Source organism: Coenobita brevimanus, chromosome 78 (assembly GCF_032717465.1).
Source record: "Coenobita brevimanus isolate Jiangsu-jjx chromosome 78, ASM3271746v2, whole genome shotgun sequence".
Classification (NCBI taxonomy): domain Eukaryota; kingdom Metazoa; phylum Arthropoda; class Malacostraca; order Decapoda; family Coenobitidae; genus Coenobita; species Coenobita brevimanus.
Window position 1 is genome coordinate 28,825,209 of NC_137031.1, and position 26,208 is coordinate 28,851,416.

The window sequence follows — 26,208 nt, forward strand, 5'->3', positions numbered from 1 at the left end:
TTAGTACTATTACTACACGCTCTACTAACCATTCCAGATATATTTGATCTGCAGCGAAGCAAAAGTTCATAAACCGTTCTCTAAACTCTAGCAACACCTTGGTCTCACAGCTGACATGCAAGAACTATACTATATCGCTTTTACTTTAATTTGGCTATGGAAATTATGTAGAGCCGCAGTGTTATCTTATTCTGCTACTGGGGAACGTAAAACAAGCTGTATAAAGACGAGAATCATGGCCAAGTTAAGATTAATAGGGTATTTTGAGTAGCTGTCTAAAGCAAGAGTTATTGGATCGACAAGTTTCGCAATAAAGAATTAAGTGCAGTTGCTCCCATGTTTCATTTACTTTAACATATTGGAGATTATTCGTCATTTTCTAGCTGTTTCACAGAACTCTCAAAACTGAATGCAGTTCATATCAGATTGAGGATCACCGACAGACAGTGAAAATATGGGAGAACGAACTCATATCAAAACAATGTACTCGTATGATAATCAGAGAATAATTTATGATAGTGTATTTTAAATATGAAGCTTCAGTCTACTTGACCAAAGATCGAAGTGTTAATAGGTTCATGTGGTTTACAGAATGCTAGGTTTCTCAAATCCTTAAACAAATCGACCGGTTCAAAGTGGTGATGGTTTGTGTGACTTGTTCACAGTTCTTACTCAACACCTTAATCAATAAACTTGTTGATCTGGCAGAGGAGGCCACAAGCAAATTGTCTCGGGGCTATGTTGACTCCCTACAGGGCAGCAGTGATACACAAACCCTATTGGACGCGTACTGGCAGCCCCAAAGACTACTTATCTAGGCCCACCTCTACCTCACAGATTGGGTTACTAAATGTGACTTACTGTGTCACGTCTTTTTCGATGGTAAAACATTTCGGTAAGCGACTGAAGTTTTGGCAAAAGCATAAAAAATGACAACCATTTAGTTCCTTCACTACTGCAGGTTTAAGAGTGCTGAGGTGGGGCATGCGGAAGACGTGTGTGGTGTGAGACGTGTTGGTGGTGGTGTAAGAAAAGGAAGTGAATGGTGGTGCGAGGAAGTAAGTATGGCTGTGGCTCAAAAGAGATGTGCATATGAAGTGTGGCTGCAGAGGAAGGACGAGGTGTCATATGAGAGGTATAAGGAAAAGAGGAATAGGGAGAGAAGGGCTGTGTGTGATGCTAAAGTGGCAGCAGATGAAAGGTGGGGTAGGCGGTTGACTGAGAATTTTCAACAGAATAAGAAAATGTTTTGGAAAGAGGTCAAAAGGGTGCGAAAGGGAGAGTTTGGGAAGGAAGAGTGAGTAAAAACAGAGGATGGAAGGATGTTAACTGAGATGGATACAGTAAGGAAGAGATGGGCAGAGTATTTTGAAAGATTGTTAGATGTAGAGGAGGAAAGGGAGGCTGAGATTGTGGCAGATGGAAGGATGCAAGGAATACATGTGTTGGGAGAGTTGAATGATTCTTTGATCACGAAGGATGAAGTGCAGGAGGCAGTAAAGGATATGAAAACAGAGAAAGCTGCAGGTATGGATGAGTGTGCTGTGGAATGCCTGAAAGGTGGTGGAGCAACAATTGTTGACTGGTTAGTAAGATTGATGAATGTGGGCTTTGTGAAAGGTATGATGCTAATTGACTAAGCTAGTGCTTGTGAGGTCCCGTTGTATAAAGGTAAAGGTGATATGTATGAATGTACTAGCTTTAGGGGTATATGTCTGTGGAGTGTTGTAGGTACGGTGTATGGTAGAGTATTAATCAAGAGAGTTAGAGAGGGTACAGAGGGAGTGATTGGTGATGAGCAGTGTGAATTTAGGAAAGGGAGGGGACACGTGGATCAGGTGTTTGCTGAGACAGGTATATGAAAAGTACTTAGCAAAAGGTAAGAATGTGTTTTGGGCGTTCATGGATTTAGAGAAAGCATATGATAGAACTGATAGGAAGGCTTTGTGGACTGTTTTAAAATTGTATGGACTTGATGATAGGTTACTAAAAGGAGTGAAAAGTTTTGAAAATAGTAGAGCGTGTGTATGAGCGGGAAATACTTTGAGTCACTGATTTCCCGTGAGAGTGGGGCTGCGGCAGGGATGTGTGATGTCGCCTTGGTTGTTTAATACTTATATGGATGGTGTTGTAAGGGAGGTGAATGCAAGAGTGTTAGGAGGAGGTCTGAGTCTGGTGAGAGTGGACTCTGAAGCAGCTGCTGTTTGCAGATGATACCGCACTGGTGGCTGATCCAGAGGAGAGATTGAGACAGTTGGTAGAGGAGTTTGGAAGGGTGTGTGAAAGGAGGAAATTGAAAGTAAATGAGAATAAGAGTAAAGTGATGAAGTGTATGACGTTGGTAGATGGTAGTAGGATGAATACAGTTTTGAATGGTGAGTTGCTTGAGGAGGTAGAGTGTTTTAAGTATTTAGGGTCACATGTTGCTGTGGATGGAAGAATAGATGCAGAAGTGAAGTTCAGAATGAATGAAGTAGGAAAGGTGCTGGGAGGAATGAAAAAAGTTTTTAGGTATGTTTTTCGCTTAGAATGTATGTAAAAAGAAGGCTGTATGAGGGTGTTGTGGTACCAACTGCATTATAAGGGGCTGAAACATGGAATATGGGTGTAACAGAGAGGAAAAGTTTGAATGTAATGGAGATGAGGTGTCTGAGGAGTATGTATGGAGTGACACGTATATATCAAGTGAGAAATGTTGAAGTGCGAAGGAGAACTGGAGTTGTGTGGGAGATGGCTGATCGAGTTGAGCAGAGGGTGTTGTAATGGTTTGGGCATATGGAGAGAATGGATAATGAGCGATTGGTGAAAATATAACTAGGTCTAATGTGAGAGGTGTAAGGCTGAGAGGGAGACCACTAATAGGATGGATGGACAGTGTGAAGAGAACTTTGGATGCGAGAGGGATGTCTGTTGAGCAAGGAAGAGTGGCTGTGAGTGACAGAAATGAAGGGAGAGAAACTGTGAATGAATAAATGATGACGTAGCCCTGAGGGGATATTCTCCCACACTTGTCTGATCAGCTGATCAAGTCAGGTGCGGGAAAGGGGATGGGTCTATTATCATGTGGTAGAGGTAAACCAGCTCTGCTGTTGGGCCCTGCTGCGGATGTCACTGATTGCACTGTACAACTGACCCTCGTGCGGTGTGGTGTGGTGAGGATCTGTCCCTTCTCCCTTTTGGGGCTAAGATGCAAATGAATGTGTTTGGGTGGATGAATAAATTGGGAGTGTGTCGTCCTTGGCTACTTCCCTTTCCTTGGGGGAAGCAGCCTAGGTATATAGATAGAATTTACTACTGCAAGTGGGGGGTGTTATTTTGGGTAACTTTAAGTCCGATGGAGTCGTATTTCTGTTAGTTTCTCCCACTTTCTGATCACCATTCTGCTGAGACAGCACCAATTTTAGCTGTGCCAAAGAGACAAGCACGCTGTTATTTTCATATATGGAATTATCCCATAGTTTTCTAGATCTTTGTCTTCATTTATGTTTCAGAAATTATATCATTCATTGATAACACCTTATTCTGTTCCTCTTGGACCAACCTGTACTGAACCTTTAAGGCTTAGCCTACTGTTGTCGATAAGATGAAATCGTCCAAGTTACTTGCAGAGTCGTCATGTAACGAAGAAATATATCTGACTACTGTACTCAAGTAACTTTTGAAAGTATCAACTTTTCAAAAAGAAGGTATTTCTTTCACTACTTTTACTTTAATACATTTGAAAATAAGCAAAAATTACAAAAATATATAATTTTACTACCATACTTTTACCTTTACTTAAGTATGGTTTTCAAATACTTTTACTCCAATGCACTTGGAAATAAATAAAAAATTATTAAGTAATGGAGTTTGACTATGGCCGCTGCCCAGTGGCAGAGCACAGAACAGTGCAGACATAAAGTTATGACTACTCACAAACAGCTGTTCATGTTTAGACCAACCGTGTGTATTCTTTATCTATCTATCTATCTATCTATCTATATACAGTTACAGTACAATATATATATATATATATATATATATATATATATATATATATATATATATATATATTGTTACATAGCCTATGATTTCATCATCCTTTGTGTAATTTTAACGCACAGTATGCTGCATGTTTGATCACGAGCGTGTTCTGCCTCAGTCCCCCCCTTCTACCGTTATAGTATAGTAAGTCGGCCTTTCTGTTGTTCAGAGCAGGATTGTCAGCTCTTTGTCCCTTATGGTTTCATTTGCGCGTCCTTCTTACAAGTTGTATCAAGCTCTGCTGGCCCCTATATAATGAGCTCAGTCTCTGCATTATTGCCACTTAGATCTGCTCCTCATTTTGTTCACATCTCTGTCCTCCCCTGTACAGTTATTATTGTGAGTGCTCAGGAAGTCTCCAACCATCTAGCAGCTGTGTGTAATTTGAGTATAACTGTTGTCGCATTTTTTTTCTTGTACTGTGTTGCATAAGGTTAATTCTTAGGCCTAGTAAAGTTTTTTGTAATTTATGTAAAGGTTCTTATTGTCAGCCATCATTAATAATATTTTGTATCTGTAGTAAGATATCTGGCATTCACTGAGTATTATCTGGTATCTCATTTTAACAGGGCTGACTTAGATAAATTTACTCATGCTAATTTCGTGTTAATAGAGGCTATTGCAGTTAACCATATATTTAACCTGTTTTTTGCCATTACATTATACTTATGAGTCCTGAATGTTTTGTTGTTAGTTTGAGCATTAAACTTTAACTTGTAATTTTACCTAACTCTTTTGTTTTGAACCTGGAACTTTACGGGACAGTAGTGATTTTTAGTATTTTCACTTAAAGTGTACATTATCTTTCTTTGTTCCGTAACATAAATTTGGCGACCTCTTATCAGGATATTCAGGATATAATCATAAGGATATTGCTTGATATTTTGTGACTGTGATTTATTCATGATGTCTACTATTACTACACTTGATGAAGCCAAAGATTTTTTGTCAGATGTGCAAACAGTGTGTGATGTAGAAAACAGAACAAAGAATGAACTTAAGCTTGTTGCTCAACAATTGGGAATTGCAGTTCACTCTCATCATTCTAAAGATCAAATTGTTGGCATGATTAATAAAAGCTTGTTTAATGTAACTCCTCCAAATGAGCAAAAGCAGATTGAATTAGCTAAGTTACAGCTAGCCCTGCAGGAGGCTCGTGTTAAGGAGGCTGAATTTCAAGCACGTGCTAAGGAGGCTGAGTCTCAGGCTAAGGAGGCGGAGTCTCAGGCTAAGGAGGCGGAGTTTCAGGCTCGTATTCAGGAGGCACAGATACAGGCACAAGTTGAACTTGCCAGGATTCAGGCAGACCATGAGTATCGCATGAAACAAGGTGGAATTGGATCATCTAGCTCTGATGATTTTGATGTGGCAAAAATGTTAAACTTGTCCCTCCTTTTAATGAATCTGATTTAACAAAGTATTTTCAGTTGTTTGAGAGGGTAGCTACAGGTTTTAATTGGCCCAAAAAGTATTGGCCAGTACTCCTTCAAACTGTTCTCACCGGTAAAGCTCAAGTAACTTATGCATCTTTGCCTCAGGATCAATGTGATAATTATGATGTAGTTAAGAGCTTGATTCTTAAGGCCTATGAGCTTGTTCCTGAAGCCTATAGAGTAAAATTTAGGACAACTTATAAGCAAGATAAGCAATCCCATGTTGAGTATGCAAAAATCAAAGAAGATCTGTTAGAGCATTGGTTAAATTCTAAGAATGTGGATTCTGATTTTGGTAAATTTAAGCAGATGATTTTGCTGGAGGACTTCAAAAGGTGTATTAGTAAAGATGTAAGCCTATATCTTGATGAGAGAAGAATAGATAATTTGTCTGATGCTGCAGTTTTAGCTGATGAATATGTTCTCACTCACAAGAGATATTGTAGAGAAAAAGGGAAAGCTGAGAGTAAGTACGTTGCCTCTACTCAGAGTACAGGTAACAGGAAAGAGAATAAAGATGATGTTTCTCAGGAAGTAAATACCAGCTTCACCTCTAGATTTCAGAAAAGTAAATGTACATATTGTAGTAAGCTTGGTCATACTACGGAGAGATGTTTCAGGAGACAGCGTGATGTGAACAAAAAGGAGTCTTTAAATATTCAGTCAATTGGTCTAGTGTCCACCCTTGAGAGTTCCCATAATTCTTTAACTGAGTTAACTGAACCTGCTTTGAGGGGTAACTTAAATTCTCATGATGGAGCTCCTCTTTTGAGCAGTAACGTGGGTGACACTCTCAAGAGTTCATGTGCTAATTTCCTGTCTGATGGTTTTGTCAGTCCTCCGGACAGTAATGACAGGAAATCAGTTAAAATATATCGTGATACAGGTGCTTGCCAATCCCTTATGCTGACCAGTGTTCTAGGCTCTAATGTTAATTCCTCTGATGAAACTGTAATCTTACAAGGTGTAGGGAATAATTACTTCTCTGTCCCTCTGTGCAGAGTGAATTTAGAGTCTGGTTTTGTTAATGGTTCCGTTATGGTTGGGTTGGTTGAGACACTCCCAATGTCAGGTGTAACTTTCTTACTTGGAAATGATATTGGTGGAAGTCAAGTGTGTCCAGCTCCTCAGTTGTCTAGTGAGCCAGTGGCTGCGACCCAGGATTGTGATGTCCCTGATGTGTTCCCTGCATGTGCTGTCACTAGGGCTAAGTCTAAAGTTACTGGTGACTTAGAGGATAATGATGATGATGATGTTATCCTAGCTGACACTTTTCTTGCTAATTTGGACCACTCACCAGATGAGGCAGTACCGCGTAGTGTTGATAATTTGTCTCGTCAAGAGTTGGTTGAGTTGCAGGTTGCTGACCCTGAGTTGAAAGGTCTAGCTAACTCTGCCTGCAGTGAGGAAGAGTCAACTGGTGCTTCTACTTGTTATTATATAAAGTCAGGAGTACTTATGAGGAAGTGGAGACCCCCAACAGCATCAGCCGACTTTGAGTAGGAGGTTGTACATCAAGTTGTCATCCCTCGTGTTCGTAGGCAGGATATCATTAGAGTGGCTCATGATTCTAGTTTGGCAGGACACCTTGGAGTGAGGAAGACTGTGGCACGCATTTTGAAACACTTCTACTGGCCAGGTATCTTCAGGGATGTTTCCTGGTATTGTAAGTCTTGTCACACCTGTCAAGTTGTTGGGAAGTGTAATCAGACCGAAAAGGTTGCACCTCTAGTTCCCATTCCTCCTTTTGAGGCGCCATTCACCCGTGTGTTGGTGGATATTGTGGGCCCTCCTCCTAAGACTTCTTCAGAATTTTCTTATGTGTTGACCCTGATTGATATGGCTACTCGTTATCCTGAAGCCATTCCACTTAGAAATATCTCAGCAAAGAACGTGGTTAAGGAAATGCTAGGGTTCTTCACAAAGTTTGGTCTGCCCAAGGAGGTACAGTCAGACCGGGGAAGTAATTTCATGTCAAACGTTTTCAAGCAGTCTCTGAAAGAGCTGGGCATCACCCAGGTCACGTCTTCAGCTTACCATCCCCAGACCCAAGGAGCGTTGGAGAGATATCATCAAACACTCAAATCGATGCTCAAGAAATACTGTTTGGAACATCAGAAAGACTGGGATAAAGGTCTTCCATTCGTTGTGTTTGCCGCAAGAGAATCTCCAAATGAATCACTGGGCTTCTCACCTTTTGAACTACTGTTTGGGCATGACGTAAGAGGACCCCTTAAGCTACTCAAGGAATGCTGGCTGTTGGAGGAAGATGACGTCAACCTGCTGGAGTATGTGATGAAGTTCAAAGAACGGCTGTCCACTGCTTTACAGCTGGCGAGAGAGAATTTAGGAGCTGCTCAGGAGAATATGAAGACTTGGTATGATAAGAAGTCCAGGTAACGCCACTTTCAGCCAGGAGATCAGGTTTTGATTCTGCTACCAGTTCATGGGCAACCTCTTCAAGCCAAGTTTAGTGGTCCTTATTTCGTGGAGAAGAAACTCAGTGATGTCAACTATGTCATCGCCACACCAGATCGTAGAAAGAACAAGCAACTTTGTCACATCAACATGCTAAAGTTATATCACAGGCGGGACGAAAAATAATCCAGTCTGCACTGTAGCTGTTCCACCCGAGTCTGCAAGTGAAGCTCTCCCATGCAGTATGAGCCTGAGTGATAGTTTGGGGAAGAATCCTGATATAATGAATGATCTCCAGACTAAGCTTTCTCATCTACCTCCCGAGGAAAGGCAGGAGTTTTCGGCATTACTGCAGGAGTATCCGCAAGTGTTCCGTGCCACTCCAGGAAGAACCACTGTGTTGATGCATGATGTCGATGTTGGAGACGCAAAGCCAATTAAACTGCCTCCTTACCGTGTGAACCCAGTGAAAGTTCCTCTCATCCAGAAGGAGCTTGGCTACCTGTTGGACCACAAGATGATTGAGCCCTGTCAGAGCGAGTGGAGTTCTCCTGTCACTCTAGTCCCTAAGCCAGGTGGGTCACAGCGGCTTTGCATTGACTACCGACGTGTTAATCAGATAACCAAAACAGACACTTACCCTCTCTCTCGCGTGGAAGATTGCATAGACAAGATCGGAAAGGCTAGGTACATAAGTAAGTTTGATTTGTTAAAGGGATACTGGCAAGTACCTATGACTGAACGTGCTAGGAAGATCTCATGTTTTGTAACACTAGGAAAGACTTTTGCATGTTCTGTAATGCCACATGGTATGAAGAATGCACCAGCCACATTTCAGAAGCTCATGAATATTGTAACAGAGGGTTTGGCAGGGTGTGTTCTTTATATTGATGATTTATTAATATTCAGTGACAGCTGGAAAGATCACCTATGCCATGTCAGTAAATTTCTTGAGCGTTTGGTTCAGGCTAATCTTGTAGCTAATTTATCAAAGTGTGAGTTTGGTCAAGCTAAAGTTCAGTACCTTGGGTACGTAATTGGTGATGGACATACTGTACCACCAGGAGCTAAGGTTCAGGTTATAAGTGATCTTCCCAGACCTAAAAGTAGGAAAGAGGTACAAAGATTTTTGGGAATGGTAGGTTATTACAGGAGATTTGTTCTTAACTTTTCAATTCTTGTATCACCACTTACAGACCTACTGAAAAAGGGAGTTAAATTTGTCTGGACTGATAACTGTGAATCCTCTTTCAACAAACTTAAAGCTATCCTATTAATTCAGCCAGTGCTCGCTACTCCAAATTTTGCTAAGCCTTTTAAGATGGCTGTTGATGCAAGTGATACAGGAGCTAGGGCTGTTTTGCTGCAAGAGGATGATCAGGGTATTGAACACCCTGTATCTTATTACAGTAAGAAGTTCACTCCACCTCAAAAGAACTACTCAACTATTGAGAAAGAGCTTTTGGCCTTGATTTTGGGTTTACAGCATTTTTCATTTTATTTGTGTTCTGGTTTTGACCCCATAGTCATTTATACCGATCATAACCCACAGAAATTCCTTAGTAAGTTTAAAGATAAAAATCAGAGATTGACAAGATGGAGTCTACTTCTTCAGGAGTATTCATTAGACATACAGCATGTCAAGGGGAAAGAAAATGTTATTGCAGATTGCTTATCTAGACTTTAGACAGATTGTTTTAGAGTAATAAGAAATTTCCTTTGTAAATTTCTTTTTCTTTGTGGGGAGGTGTTACATAGACTATGATTTCATCATCCTTTGTGTAATTTTAACGCACAGTATGCTGCATGTTTGATCACGAGCGTGTTCTGCCTCAGTCCCCCCCTTCTACCGTTATAGTAGAGTAAGTCGTCCTTTCTGTTGTTCAGAGCAGGATTGTCAGCTCTTTGTCCCTTATGGTTTCATTTGCGCGTCCTTCTTACAAGTTGTATCAAGCTCTGCTGGCCCCTATATAATGAGCTCAGTCTCTGCATTATTGCCACTTAGATCTGCTCCTCATTTTGTTCACATCTCTGTCCTCCCCTGTACAGTTATTATTGTGAGTGCTCAGGAAGTCTCCAACCATCTAGCAGCTGTGTGTAATTTGAGTATAACTGTTGTTGCATTTTTTCTTGTACTGTGTAGCATAAGGTTAATTCTTAGGCCTAGTAAAGTTTTTGTAATTTATGTAAAGGTTCTTATTGTCAGCCATCATTAATAATATTTTGTATCTGTAATAATATATCTGGCATTCACTGAGTATTATCTGGTATCTCATTTTAACAGGGCTGACTTAGATAAATTTACTCATGCTAATTTCGTGTTAATAGAGGCTATTGCAGTTAACCATATATTTAACCTGTTTTTTGCCATTACATTATCCTTATGAGTCCTGAATGTTTTGTTGTTAGTTTGAGCATTAAACTTTAACTTGTAATTTTACCTAACTTTTTTGTTTTGAACCTGGAACTTTACGGGACAGTAGTGATTTTTAGTATTCTCACTTAAAGTGTACATTATCTTTCTCTGTTCCGTAACAATATACATACAGTATATCGTACCAGCCGCAAAGTTTCTTTCCCGCAAGATGATCGTCATCACGTGTATCTTAATCATCGTTACGACCTCTTTTTATTTTCTCTCTCTTTCCATGGGTGGGGTGAGGTAGGGCTCAGAAAGCAATAAAAGAGAAGACTGCCACTGAGAGAAAACTAATTAACAGCATCTTCAATTAAATAGGTCACACACCATTATGTGCCATTCCAACCCCAGAAACCCTGATCGTGTCCCACAGGCATGATGATCGGCACGTTTTATAAAATAAATGTGGTTCACGTTACCAATAAGACAAGGCCAGTCAGATAACACACTACCGTCAATTCACTTACTTAGACTCCATACCATGCTTTCTCACATACTAATTTACCATATCGATCCACCATTTTCTTGGCCTATCACGCCTTCTCCGGCCTTCAGACTCACTCACAGATACCCGTTCCATCACCCTTCTTACATCATTTATCAATCTATCAAACCATCTGAGCACACTCTCTTCAGCTCTACTGTCAAGACACTCCTTAACTCCACGTCATTCACTAATCACATCTTGCACACTAACTTCTGCACTTCAGTTACCGGTACGTTCTTCAATAACCCGATTTCCACTGCCCTTACTCATAACTCGTCGTTTTTTGCCCATTAAGATTTCACACCCATACCTTATTGAGGGCACAAACACCTTTATGTAATTCTCTTGCAGCCTCTCACTCAGACCTCTGTTTAGAATTAAGGCCCTCAGAGCACCAGCCACTTTCATCCTTAGTCTTCTCTACTTTCCACTTTCTTTGCACATTTGCCTCTCTTTTCTACTATTTCACCAACGAAAAAGTAAATTCCCTTGGCAATTCAAGTATCTCTCCATTCACCATACATCACTCTGGGAATCAGCTTCTCCTGACACAGATATCACTTTTCTCTGCTTAACAGTTGTCATCAAAGCGTAACCTCGCAACACGCATCTGCATACATCAGATTCTCTCTCTCTCTCTCTCCCTCTCTCTCTGTCTCTCTCTCTAATACCTTACAGTCCTCTTCACAAGCTTTCTCCATTGTGTGTCTCATTTCAGATACTTGTCCCGCACATCCGTTACCACTCCCAACCCCACCCTGTTCGTAACTCACCAGACACCGTTGCATTCCTACTTTCTCTAGCATTATTCTTCCAAAAACCCTTCGTAGAACCATATGTAGCCGTATAGTGTGATATTTTCCTTACTTATTTCGATCACCTTTGTTTCTGTACCAAGCATAATCACAGTCTTCTTCGACTCTACTGGCACAAGAGCAGCCATCCAATCTTTCTTACATCTTAATCATCTCTATGTACACCCACGAGCCAAAGTTCGCCGACAGTCCCTGCCAGGCATATATTTCCAAACATAGCCAATAGAGGGAGCAGCGCTCGTCCACCGGAGTAAGGAAGAAGGGAGGAGACGGAGAGGGGGAGGGGGAGGGAGGTAACGAGAAGGTAGGGAGAGGGAAGCAACAAGACGGGGGAGGGAGAGCTTGTGGCGATGGTTAATGGCACATATCGGGTGTTTTATTATTATTATTATTATTATTATTATTATTATCATTATTATTATGTATGAGATAAGTATAAGAAAGAAGGACATAATCCAGCGTTAACCCTTAGAAAACGGCTGACACCTTCTGTATTCTTTCTGAATAATACTAGATGATTTTTCTTGTGTGACAGAAGCACTAGTCACGACAAGAGGCTGATAATTTGATAAAGTGTATCATCCCATAAACAAAGGTTTGAATTTGATTCAGACGATAAAAGAGACCACAAGAAAATTATCATCGTCTAAGGGTTAAGGAAGCAGGAAATTAAGTTAATCGTGTCATGTAATGTGAAGGTAAACTGGGAGGTAGAAGGACGTAAACTAAGAGGCAAGGAGAGAGAGAGAGAGAGAGCAAGGCGTTTGCAGTGAAACAGCTATAGTGATATGCCTAGTATGGTGGTAAGTATTTAGGAATCATATAATTACATACTATACTCCAAAAACGGGAGAAGCTGATAAATACACTGTAATGATGACAACTTTACAAGGTAGTAAGCATATTAATCCTTATTATTTTGATGAAAAGGCGGGGTCAGTGTTGCAGTTTTACATTTCTGATGTTACACACATGTAATTACCATTTCTATTCGACCAACTGCGATGCCATGCTGCGAAGTGGCCAACGAATCCCCCTTCAATCGCAGTGCAGTAATACATAATGTCTGTCAACAATATTATTCTATTACCTTTCACCCTTCCATTTCTGATGTATGTAATTATATGATTCCCAAATACTACCAGACTAGTAATAACCCTTTACGTGTTTCACTTGCTAACTCCTTGTTCCCTTCCTCCCCCTTCTTGCCCCCCCCCTCTCTCTCTCTCTCCTTGCCTCTTAGTTTACGTCCTTCTACCTCCCAGTTTACCTTCACATTACGTGACACGATTAAATTAATTTCCTGCTTCCTTAACCCTTAGACGATGATAATTTTCTTGTGGTCTCTTTTATCGTCTGAATCAAATTCAAACCTTTGTTTATGGGATGATACACTTTATCAAATTATCAGCCTCTGGTCGTGACTAGTGCTTCTGTCACACAAGAAAAATCATCTAGTATTATTCAGAAAGAATACAGAAGGTGTCAGCCGTTTTCTAAGAGTTAACGCTGGATTATGTCCTTCTTTCTTATAACTATCTCACAAATGATGATAATAATAATAATAATAATAATAATAATAATAATAATAATTTATTATCATCATCATCATAATCATCATCATCATCTATCTATCTGTCTATTGCCAGACGCCTCAATCCCGTTTGGGGTGGCCACAAACAAATCGCCTCCACGTCGCCCTGTCCCCCGCCATTTCACTGCCCCGCTCCCAACTCACACCCCCCTCTCTCATATACCTCTCCACCCCATCCCTCCATCTCGTCCTCGGCCTCCCCCTCCGTCTTCCCCCCTCCACCTCACTCACATACACTCTCTTCGTCAGTCTTTTACCCTCCATCCTCTCCACATGGCCAAACCACCTAAGTGTATTCCTCCTAACGCTTCCTATCACATCCACATCCACACCACAACGCTCCTTTATATTCTCATTTGTCAGCCTGTCTCTCCATGTGACTCCACAGGCTCCTCTTAAATAACTCATTTCCACTGCTCTCACTCTTGACTTGTGTCTTTCCAGCAACGTCCAAGCTTCACTTCAATACGTTAGAGTTGGTATCACAATACTGTCATGTAGTAACTTTTTCACTTCCATGCTCACTTCCCTGCTCACTTCCCTGCTTCTTATCACTGCTTTCAAGGAACCAGCAACCTTTCTTCCCTGCTGTACCCTTTCAAGCACTTCACCCTCCAAACTTCCATCCTTACTCATCACACTACCCAAGTACATAAACGTAATCACATTTTCCAATTCCTCACCATCCAACATCGCTGTACATTCACTGACTTCACTTCTCTCAGAGACCATCACTTTACTCTTCCCTACATTCACCTTTAGATTCCGTTTCTTACACACTCTCCCAAACTCATCCACCAAGCCTTGCAGCTCTCCTTCGTCTTCACTCAACAACACAGTATCATCTGCAAACAACAGTACAGGGAGTTTCCAAACACTACCCTCTCTCACCAGGGCCACTCCAACATACACTACCCTACCTTGTACCTCTTTTATTACCCCACCCATGTACGGATTGAACAACCATGGAGACATGACATATCCCTGTTTCAACCCAACCTTCAAAGAGAAAAATACACTCAGTTCACCATCCACACGCACTGCAGCCTTAGCACCATCATACATGCTCTTCACAGCATTCAACAACTTCCCATCTACTCCATATATTCTTAATACTTTCCACAATCCTTGTCTATCCACCCTGTCATATGCTTTCTCCAAATCCATCATCATCATAAAAACACCCAATATGTCCCATTTACCATCGCCACATCCCTCCCGTATCTTATTGCCTCCCTCCCCCTCCCCGTCGCGTTGCCTCCCTCCCCGTCCCCGTCGCGTTGCCACCCTCCCCCTCCTCCTCCCCCGCTCAGTATCCTCCCTTCTCCTTTACTCTGGTGGACTATCGCTGTGCCCGCTATGGGCTATGTTTGGAAACATACTGTGTGCCTGGCAGGGACTGTCGGTGAACTTTAGCTCGTGGGTGTACACTCATCAACATCATATTGCTTCCCATTTTTCTGTTCCTACATAGCATTCCTCACTTCTGACAATGTAACATTTCTGGCAGCAAATAATTGATTAGTTTACGGATTGACGCTCGCTCAAAAGTTAGTTGTTACTTTTACTTTCAGGACGTGAGTACTTTATGAAAAAAGATACTTCTGTATTTTTACTCGAGGACTTTCACGTTATGATACTTTCACTTAGACTAGTAGTATTTTGTAAATAAGTCATGTGCACTCTCAGGTTAAATATTGCTCACCCTTGTGGAATGGATATGGAGAGGCTGCATTAAAACAGACAAAATTTAGAACAAAGGTGTTGGAATTATTAATACCCCTACTATTATTAATAAACTACCTCCCCTACAAACAAGAAGGAATGTTGCCTCCCTTGCATTTTACGAGTATTACAGATTTTCTATGGCAAATGCTCAGACGAAGTTGCGCTTATTGTGCCACCTCTCCATGCTTTCCTCGTGCTACACGGGCATCTGGTAGTGTTCATGACTGGAATGTCACACAGCCATATTGCACAACTTCTGCCTATCAGATTTTTTTTTTTTCTCGAACTGTATCTCTGGAACGCGCGTCGCCGGAGTTGTTTCCCCCCAAACTTCAACGTACATTTGATATTCTGGGCCTTAATCTTTCCAGTAGTTCAAAACATCCAGGGTTTGGGCACCAAATCAGTGATTATTTTTGACTGAAAATATTTTAAACGTCAGAATTAGAAACTGAAACATGGGAGATCCAATTAAATATCGGCATATCACCGGTAATAAATATCGGATAGTCTCGTAACTATGCAGCTTCAGTTTATCTGTCCAGTTAGTACAAATGGTAGTACCAACACAATCATGGTACTATTGCGGCCAGGAGTTGTTACCCACCCTCTTCCAGCCAACCCGTGTATGTGGCAGTGTCGCATTCACGAGCACAGAAGTTGCCTTCTATGCATTTCTGTGGATAAATATCCCTTCAGCTTTGGGCCTGTACTAATGGATAAAACAATAGTAATATTTACTCTGAAATTTTGACTCTGATAACACGAATATATCACATTTATTATTTAGTAACTATTTTTTTCTCATACAGTACCAAACAAACGACAAATATGTATCTTTGATTTCACTCCACGACTTCCTGTACTGTAGATTTGAATCAGCGAACACAAAGCGTGAACAAGTTCGAAGCTTTCATTTGTTGCAGAGAGAGAGAGAGAGAGAGAGAGAGAGAGAGAGAAAGAGAGAGCGTGTATGGTGGGTGCCTGTGAATTTTGGAGAAATGAGGTGGAGGCAGACTGGCGCAGGGAAATGCAAAGGATGAGAAACCCTGGATTCATGTGCTTCATTGAAAACAGGCCACAGTGTGATTATTTCTTCCATCAGTCATTAGAACATGCCTTGTCCTGTGATAGTTTTTTTTTTTTTTTTTTGTAAAGATTGCTATCGGAGGAATAATGAATCAAATAAATGCTGTTGATTTAACAAAAAGCTGTGCTTAGCCCATTAGCTCCCAGAGTTCCTTTGCGAGGGATTTTGCTGGAAGGGTACTAGGCGTACCGCCCTCCCCCTGTCGGCTCATAGTCGCGAAGCTCATAGGTCCTTTCCCCGGGGTTCCCTTCTTTATTAAGTTTTGAAAATGACCAGTTCCGTCCTATATTGAGGAACTGGGCACCAATGGGTCAAGAAAGTAATTTACCTCTCTGTCCAGAGAGGGATATCCGGTTAATGAGAAAAATACTCATGAGTTTGCCAAAAATCTCCAGGTGTCAACCACCACAGAAAAAAAAATGTGAACATAAGGCATTTAACAGAAGTTACGCGGCCTGCCTAATAATTTGACAAAGTCGACTGGCGTTACCCAGAATAAAACCCATCATTCATTTTGTCCGAAGAGACGTTTAACTCCTTCGTCATCAGCCAATGGAAAAAATTCCCTGTTTAGCTCGAGCACGTTATTTACTCGTATCGCATAAAATCATGTGTATGTAGCCGCAATGAAGCCCATATCTACCCCTCTATCGGCCTGGCAACCTCCCTGTAAAGAGTACTATTTTCTACCGATGGGCTGTGTTAAGCGGCGAGACTCATCTTTCGTGTAAGGAAATCCACCCCGCCTGTCTCTCACTCTGTGTGTGTGTGTGTGTGTGTGTGTGTGTGTGTGTGTGTGTGTGTGTGTGTGTGTGCATGTTTTATGTGAGGAAGAAGGAACCAAAGGCAACGAGCCCGCAAAACTGTTCCTTCCAAGAGAAAAACAAAATACAAGAGAGAGCCAAATTCAAGTTCCATTCATTTCGAGATGCCTGGACACACTGCGTTTGAAAGACTGGAGATCATAGGAAGCAGGAAATACAGACAGAGGGAGACAGTTCCAGAGCTGACCTGTTTGTGTGTGTGTGTGTGTGTGTGTGTGTGTGTGTGTGTGTGTGTGTGTGTGTGTTGAACTGCGAGTCATACGACTTGTGGAGCATGGTATGCTGGTTGGTAGGTTGGTGACTGGGTGGGTGGATTGGTTAGTGTAGGCTGGTGGTTTCACAGGCAGATTAGGTGGAGTGGGTGGGCGAGAGAGAGGGAAGGGGTTGTTGGGTTGGTTGTGGGGTGGAGTGGGGTTCGTGTATAAGTGGGGTGGGTGGTGGGGTTACCTGTAGGACAAGACAAGAGACGGGTTTATGTCGTCCTAATTTTGAGACATACTATAATGATTAAGGTTGTGGGCATGTGCATTGTTGGTTTGGTGTGTAGGTGGATGGACAGACTGTGGGAAAACAGGCCTCTGGGAATAGGTCATTTGAGTGAATATGTCCGAGTTAGGAATAGATCAGTGTGCTGAAAATCGGTCCACAGGGGCTATTATTCTGGAATCATGCCGAAGTAGGTATACAGATCCAGTGGGTTACAAGTCCATAGTGCAATACGTCTGTTGGTTAAGAGTCTGTTTCAAATGCACGCATCAGTCGGTGATATAACCACGTCAGATATTAGGTTTATGGGGAAAATAGGTTCAATGTGAAAAATGTGTCCATGCATATACGACCATGTAGGAAATCTGCATCCATGGAGAGATTCCAGATCGACGGATAAATTGGTCCTTGGGGAAAAAATACATCAGTGGGGAAGATTAGTTCATGGGAAAATAGGTTTACGTAGAAAAGTAGGCGTCTTTGAAAATAAGTCATTAAGGAAAATAGGTCCATGGGGGATTGTGCTCCGAGGGGTGAAAATGTCCACTGATAAAAATATGGGGTGAAAATAGGCCCATAGGAGCATACACGTACTGTAAACATACATGGATATATTTAAAATAAATGGGACTTAAAATGTCCAACTTTTAACGGCGACCGTTGCCAGGAATTATGCTTACCACTGCACACCTTGTACCAAACAACCATCAGCCAGACCCTATTACCACTTCGTCATCCAGTTAATTTATTTCATAATTTACCTTCATTTAGTCATTTAGGCATAGAAAGCCAACCGAAACGAAAGGAAAAAATCCCTGTGTAACTGTGTTGAGCAACTCATTTCTCCACCTCCTCGCTCCTCTAAAATTCATAGGCACCCACTACTCTCTCTCTCTCTCTCTGTAACAAATGAATGCTTCGAACTTGTTCACTCTTTGTGTTCGCTGATCTACAGTACAAGAAGTCGTGGAGTGAAATCAGAGATGCATTTTTAAGTCACTTGCTTGGCTCTATACGAGAAACAAGTTATTAAATAATCAGTGTGATATATTCCTATTATCAGAGTCAAACCTTCAGAGTAAATATTATTATTGCTTTATCCATTAGTACTGGCCCATAGCTGAAGGGATATTTTTCGACAGAATTACATCGAAGGCAACCTCTGTGCTCGTGAATGCGACGTGCCACATACACAGGTTGGCTGGAGGAGGGTGGCTAACAACTCCTGGCCGCTATAGTACATCATATATATATATATATATATATATATATATATATATATATATATATATATATATATATATATATATATATATATATATATATATATATATATATATATATATATATATATATATATACAGGGTGATTCACGAGTTTTTCCGGAAACTCTGGTAAATGCAAGCTTATGCAATTCTAAGCATAAAATACTCTGTAAGTACAGGTGTTTAATGTAATGGTTTACAAGTGGGGAAATTTTCAAATCTGACAGATATGTGAGCGGGAGGAGGCGGGTGGCCTTGTGGCAACCTTCGCTGTGTTGCCAAGTTACTCAATTTTCTTTTAAATTTTACACGTTCTCAGTCTGAATTAAACTGTTCTTTCATTAATCATCAGGTAAGTAATTGTTCTACAAAGAAAAGTATGTCACTTTAAAGTGACAAATAAATCTACTATTGAAGGAGTAAACATGGCCCAGTGATACGAGATGAGGTACCTCAGAGCTCGGACTGACAGTTCCCGCCAAGTGCTAGGCGAGTGTGGAAGATGTATTCATTTCAGGGTCGGTTTCACCCACATGTCGCTACAATACTATTCACTTTTACAAACGTGGAGTATGCAGATAAGATTTTTATCTATGGGTTCTGCAGTGGCAACGCTGAAACTTCAGCAAGAAAATACAGACGAAAATATCTAAATGGAGCCCAGATGCAAAAGTATTTTACCACGTCTACCAGCATCTCCGGGACAAAGGTTGTTTTCCTGGAGTTGGAGTCACAGCTGAACGCATAGAGAGGCAAGAGGATTAGGCCTCCTGGGGAAACCTCTAAAAAAAAAAATGCGCCAGGACTTTTACCTCATGGGTGGTGTGGAAAAAGGTCAAAACCAGGGAATAATTGCTCTGCGGTAACTGTTGTGCCTAGTGGTGAGGGTGGTGTGGCATGTATATAGTTACCTCAGTGCCTTGGCACTGCCTCTCGTCGTCACTCGGCTAGTCCACTCACACACTGACGATTATTAAAAGAACAGTTTAATTCAGAATGAGAACAACGTGTAAAATTTAAAAGAAAATTGAGTAACTTGGCAACACAGCGAAGGTCGACACCAGCCCACCCGCCTCCTTCCCCTGCATATCTGTCAAATTTGAACATTTCCCCACTTGTAAACCATTACATTAAACACCTATACTTATAGAGTATTTTATGCTTAGAAATACATAAGTTTGCATTTACCAGAGTTTCCGGAAGAACTCGTGAATCACCGTGTATATAATATATACCTAGGTTGCTTCCCCCAAGGAAAGGGAGGTAGCCGAGACAGGATGACACACTCCCCATTTACTCATCCATTCAAACACATTCATTCACATCTTAGCCCCAAAGAGGAGAACGGACATATCCTCACTGCACCACACCGCATAAGGGTCAACTGCTCAATGCAATCAGTGACATCCGCAGCAGGGCCCGACAGCAGAGCTGGTTTACCCCTGCCACATCATAACAGACCCATCCCCTTACCCGCACCTGACCTGACTAACTGATCAGACCAAATACGGGAGAATATCCCCTCAGGGCTGCGTCATCATTTATTCATTCACAATTTCTCTCCATTTATTTCTGTCACGCACAGCCACTCTTCCTTGCTCAACAGACATCCCTCTTGCATCCAGCGCTCTCTTCACACTGTCCATCCATCCTATTCGTGGTCTTCCTTTCAGCCTTACACCTCTCACATCAGATCGAGTTATCTTTTTCACCAATCGCTCACTATCCATTCTCTCTATATGCCCAAACCATCACAACACCCTCTGCTCAACTCTACCAGCCATCTCCTGAACAACTGCAGTTCTTCGCACTTCATCATTTCGCACTCGATCCATACGCGTCACTCCACACATACTCCTCAAACACCTCATCTCCATTATATTCAAACTTTTCCTCTCTGCTACACCCATATTCCATATTTCAGCCCCATATAACGCAGTCGGTACCACAACACCCTCATACAGCCTTCTCTTTACATCCATTCTAAGTGAACGATATCTAAACACTTTCTTCATTCCTCCCAGCACCTTTTCTACTTCATTTATTCTAAACTTCACTTCTGCATCTATTCTTCCATCCACAGCAACATGTGACCTTAGATATTTAAAACACTCTACATCCTCAAGCAACTCGCCATTCAAAACTATATTCATCCCCCTACCATCTACCAACCTCGTACACTTCATCACTTTACTCTTATTCTCATTTACTTTCAATTTCCTCCTTTCACACACCCTTCCAAACTCCTCTACCAACTGTCTCAATCTCTCCTCTGAATCAGCCACCAGTGCAGTATCATCTGCAAACAGCAGCTGCTTCAGATTCCACTCTCCACCATCAACATTCACCAGACTCAGACCTCCACCTAAAACTCTTGTATTCACCTCCCTTACAACACCATCCACGTAAATATTAAACAACCAAGGCGACATCACACATCCCTGTCACAGCCCCACTCTCACGGGAAACCAATCACTCACAGCATTTCCCACTCTTACAAACGCTCTACCATTTACATAAAAACTTTTCACCCCTTTAGTAACCTACCATCAAGTCCATACAATCATAAAACAGTCCACAAAGCCTCCCCATCAGTTCTATCATACGTTTTCTCTAAATCTATAAATGCCCAAAACACATCCTTGCCTTTCGCTAAATACTTTTCACACACTTGTCTCACAGCAAACATCTGATCCACGTATCCCATCCCTCTCCTAAAGCCACACTGCTCATCACCAATCACTCCCTCTGTACCCTCTCTAACTCATAATTAACACTCTCCCATACACCTTACCTACAACACTCAACAGACTTATACCCCTAAAGCTAGTACATTTATGCTTATCACCCTTGCCTTTATACAACGGTAGCACACAATCACTTGCCCAGTCAATTGGCATCATACCTTTCACAAAGCACACATTCAACAGTCTTACTAACCAACCAACAATAGTTACTCCACAACCCTTCAGGCATTCCACAGCACACCCATCCATACCTGCAGCTTTCCCTGTTTTCATCTCCTTAACTGCCTTCTCCACTTCCTACTTCGTGATCAAAGAATCATTCAACTCTCCCAACACATTTATTCCTTGCACCCTTCCATCCACCACAATCTCAGCCACCCTTTCCTCCTCTACATTTAATAATCTTTCAAAATACTCTGCCCATCTCTTTCTTACTGCATCCATCTCAATTAACATCCTTCCATCCTCTGCTTTTACTCGTTCTTCCTTCTCACACTCTCCCTTTTGCACCCTTTTCACCTCCTTCCAAAACATTTTCTTATTCTGTTGAAAATTCTCAGTCAGTCGTCTACCCCACCTCTCATATGCTGCCACTTTAGCATCACGCACAGCCCTTTTCGCCCTATTCCTCTTTTCCTTATACCTTTCATATGACATCTCATCCTTCCTCTGCAGCTACACTTCATATGCACGTCTCTTCTCAGCCACAGCCATACTTACTTCCTCGCACCACCATTCACTTCCTTTTCATACACCACCACCCACACGTCTCACACCACACACCTCTTCTGCATGCCCCGCCACAGCACTCTTAAACATCTGCCATTCCTCCTCCACACTGCCATTTTCCCGATCTTTCACTGCGTTCCACTCATCTTTCAATTTCTCCTGATACTCTATCTTTTTCTCTCTTTTATCCAACTCACTTTCAAAACCTCCCTGCCACACCTAACCCTCCTAGCTCTCACCCATCTCTTACCTACTCTTAACTTTCCCTCCACCAGGTAGTGGTCAGACATATCTCCACCCTCCCCTCTCAGAACTCTCACATCCAACAATCTTCCTATTACATTCCTAGACACAACCACATAGTCCATCAAAGCTCTATCAACAACCCTTCCACCCTCCTGTCTCAGCCATGTATACTTATAAATATCTTTCTTCTCAAACAGCGTATTTCCAATCACCATCTCTCGCTCAACACACATCGCTATCATTCGTTCCCCATTTTCATTTCTTCCAGGCACACCATGCATACCAACTACACCTTCAACTGCTACATTTCTCACTCTAGCATTCAGATCTCCCATCATTACCACATTCACATTCGCTCCAAAACTCTGCAGACACTCATCAACATCATTCCAGAAAGACTTCCTCTCTTCTTCATCCCTTTCACTACCAGGCCCATATGCACTCACAAACACCCACAACTCACGTTCAAATTTCGCTTTCACCCACATCAGTCTCGATGACACCTCCTTCCATTCAATCACACACTGCTGTACTTCCGGACTCACTAACAAGGCCACATCTTCTCTTGCTCTTCCTCTATCAACACCTGACAATCTTCCATTCACACTTCCAAACATAGACTCACCCTTCCCTTTCATCTTCGTTTCACTCAAATCTAACACATCCAACTTTCTTCTCACAAACATTCTCCCAATCTCCTCCCTTTTAGCCTCAATCGTACTACATCCACGCACATTCATAGACCCAATCTTCAGGGTATGGGGATAACTCCATCCCCCATCCCTTTCTCTGGCCTGTCTCTTTTTAGGAACTAAAAAACAGAGGAGGGGGTCCCTAGTCCCCTCACCCCACCCCTTTTAGTCGCTTTTTACGACACGCAGGGAATACGGTGGCAGTATTCTTCCTAACACAAGCTGGCCGCAGAGTAGTAGTACCACCCAATAGTGTGGCCAGATTGTGTCCCCCCTGCCACAGGGGGGGGACACATATATATATATATATATATATATATATATATATATATATATATATATATATATATATATATATAGTGTACTGTATTTATATACTGTATATATCATCATCATCATCTTTAAGCATCCTTCTCTTCCCAGTGCCAGGGTTGGATGTGATATGAGTCATCTCCATCAATCTCTGTCCTCCGCGTCTTCTTCGCTTATATTAAAATGTCTAATATCTTTCGTAACCACTTGCCTCCAAGTAGTCGTTGATCTTCCCACTGGTCTCCTTCCTTCTACTTCCAGCTCCATAGCCCTTCTCAAAATGTTTTCTTGCTCTCCTCTGTGCAGATGACCGAACCATCTCGATCTCATTCTCCGACTCCTATCCTCTATGCTCTCCACTCCACATCTTCTCACCTCCGTATTTGACACTCTGTCTCACCACTTTACTCTTGCCATATACCTCAGCATCCTGTGATCACAAGTCATCAGGCGCCTCTCCAAATTTGCTGTCAGTTCCCATGTCTCTGCAGTATACAGCAGCACAGGTCTGATGCAGGCGCAGTAGATCTTTGCACAGTGAAGCAGAGGTATCCCCTGGTTCACTAACATACTGGCCAACTCTCTCCACTTTCTTCAGGTGCTTGTGATCCTGTGTAATGCTGGGAATTTTGAGACCACCACTAATGTCACCACTAATGCCCCCAGTGTAATGATGAGAATTTATAGTCACTAGTGTAACGATCAGAATTTTAGAGATTATGACAAATGGGGTAGCGTGATCTTCATTGAGAGTTTTAGGGGATTATGAGAAATGGAGTAGCGTGATCTTATATGAGAGTGCCTGAGCAGAATAGATATTAGTACCCTTTGCAGGCCACTCAATCTCGTCTGTACCACTCTTTAGAGGATAGCAAAATTTAATCTCGAAATAACTTAACCTAAGATTTACTAAGCATTAAGAACTGAAAGACACTTTACTCTTCAAACTGTGAATGAGACAAAACAAACAAAATATAATCACTCAGGATCTATAACTCCAGAAGCATGAATCTTTACAAGCTATATTGTATTGAATGAATACTGACACACAAGGATACATTATCTGAAGGACAGATTACTCTTCAAACTGTGAATGAAACCAAACAAAATATAATCACTCAGGATCTATAACTCCAGAAATGTGAATCTTCAAGCTAAATTAATATTGAAAGAATATTGATACATGGATACATTATTTCCGAGGTCTCTGACGAACTCTTCGACATGAAACCTAAAGATTACCACCAAAGATAATCTCTTAAAACTAAACTTGTACAGTAACTCAAGAATTATATACAGACTAGATACAGTAGTTATATGGACAGTAATCAAATGGACTAATAATCAAATGGACCAGCCGATATGCACTTTGACTGCATGAACTACGAAAAGGGGAGGGTATGTGATTTAGTGTGAGACAGGTTAGGCTGTAGCTAGAACTTTCGATCTGTGAATGAGAGAGAAGAGTGGCGTCTCATTATTCAGTACAAGTGGGATCAGGGGGAATATCACCAATTTAACTAACGAACTTATATGAGGACTTCATCACACCAGATTGAAAGGAGGGGTGGGGAGGATGAGAGTTCAGCACTAACCTGTGAACAATAGAGAGAAGAGCAGAGATCTGATTGTTTGGCGCAGCTCCCCACCTTTTATACTCATCATCACAGTATTCAGGAATCGGCTAAAACTTTATCTAATTACTTTGTAATATTATTGACTCTTCTAAGATCTCCAAAGAATACGAAAAATACGTTTTCACTCGACATATGTAGAAAAAATGACTTAAAATGTTCAAAATTTTTGTAATAGGCATACAGGAACTTTAATCATAACGAAGCCAAATCAATTAGGAATCCAAACAATTTATTTCTATGCTGGTTCATGTGCCTACGTGACTGATGACACGACACCAATAACATGAATTTTGCACTTCACAAGTGACTATCATCAACAATCATATCTCAGATAACTCTCAATCCACCACTGCATAGTACGAAAAGGGGAATACTATTAACTTCGGCATGTAAATCTGTAGATTAGATTATTAATCCCTACTAAAATTTCCACGGTTATACGCCTTGGTTGAAAACGGCTAGTTCATATGTAATAAAAGTTAATCATATTCACACCAATATTTGACTTATTACTATCAGTATCGGAATCATGCTCACATTATGAATATCAACTAAGACTAAACTTAAATATAGGACTAAATTATGATCTGTACAAACTATATTTATATCAATACCTAAGCTTAAAATTACACTTACAATACTAGTTTATACAAACTCATACTATACTTAAAATTATGGCACTACATAGGTCCTTCATCCGGAAAAAATTTTTAACATCGGAAGTCAACATTCAATATTCAGCTACATTTCCCAGGGACAGTGTCACGAATCAAATTCGCGACATTTTCCTTTTGTGAGAAACCATGAACTATTAGAGGAAAACTCACTGTGTATCGTTCAGTTAACCGTTTCTCTCTCCATTTCGGTGGTATACTTTTCAAAACATTCGTCACTGTTTCAAAAGTGACCGATCTAATGCACGTCATTAAATGCTCTACTGAGCGATATTATTGTTTCTTTATTGTTCGTCCCTGCTTGCCTCAACCGTTGGCCACGCCTTCTTCCGCTGGCCTGTACAATATCCTACCACACGCATCGTATTTGAATAGTCTTTTGTCTGTCGCGACACAGTGAGGTTCTGTGCTCCAGTAGTGAGAGTGAGAGAGGTCATCTAGCACCCAGACTCCACTAGACTACAGTTCTCCAGGCTCCCACCCTTCCTTGGTGATACGCTACATTGACCAGTATTTTCTTTTCGTTTTCCTAGACTTAAGAGTTTAGTTAAGGTGCTTTTCCTAGGTTTAAGAATTTAGCTTTTCAGTG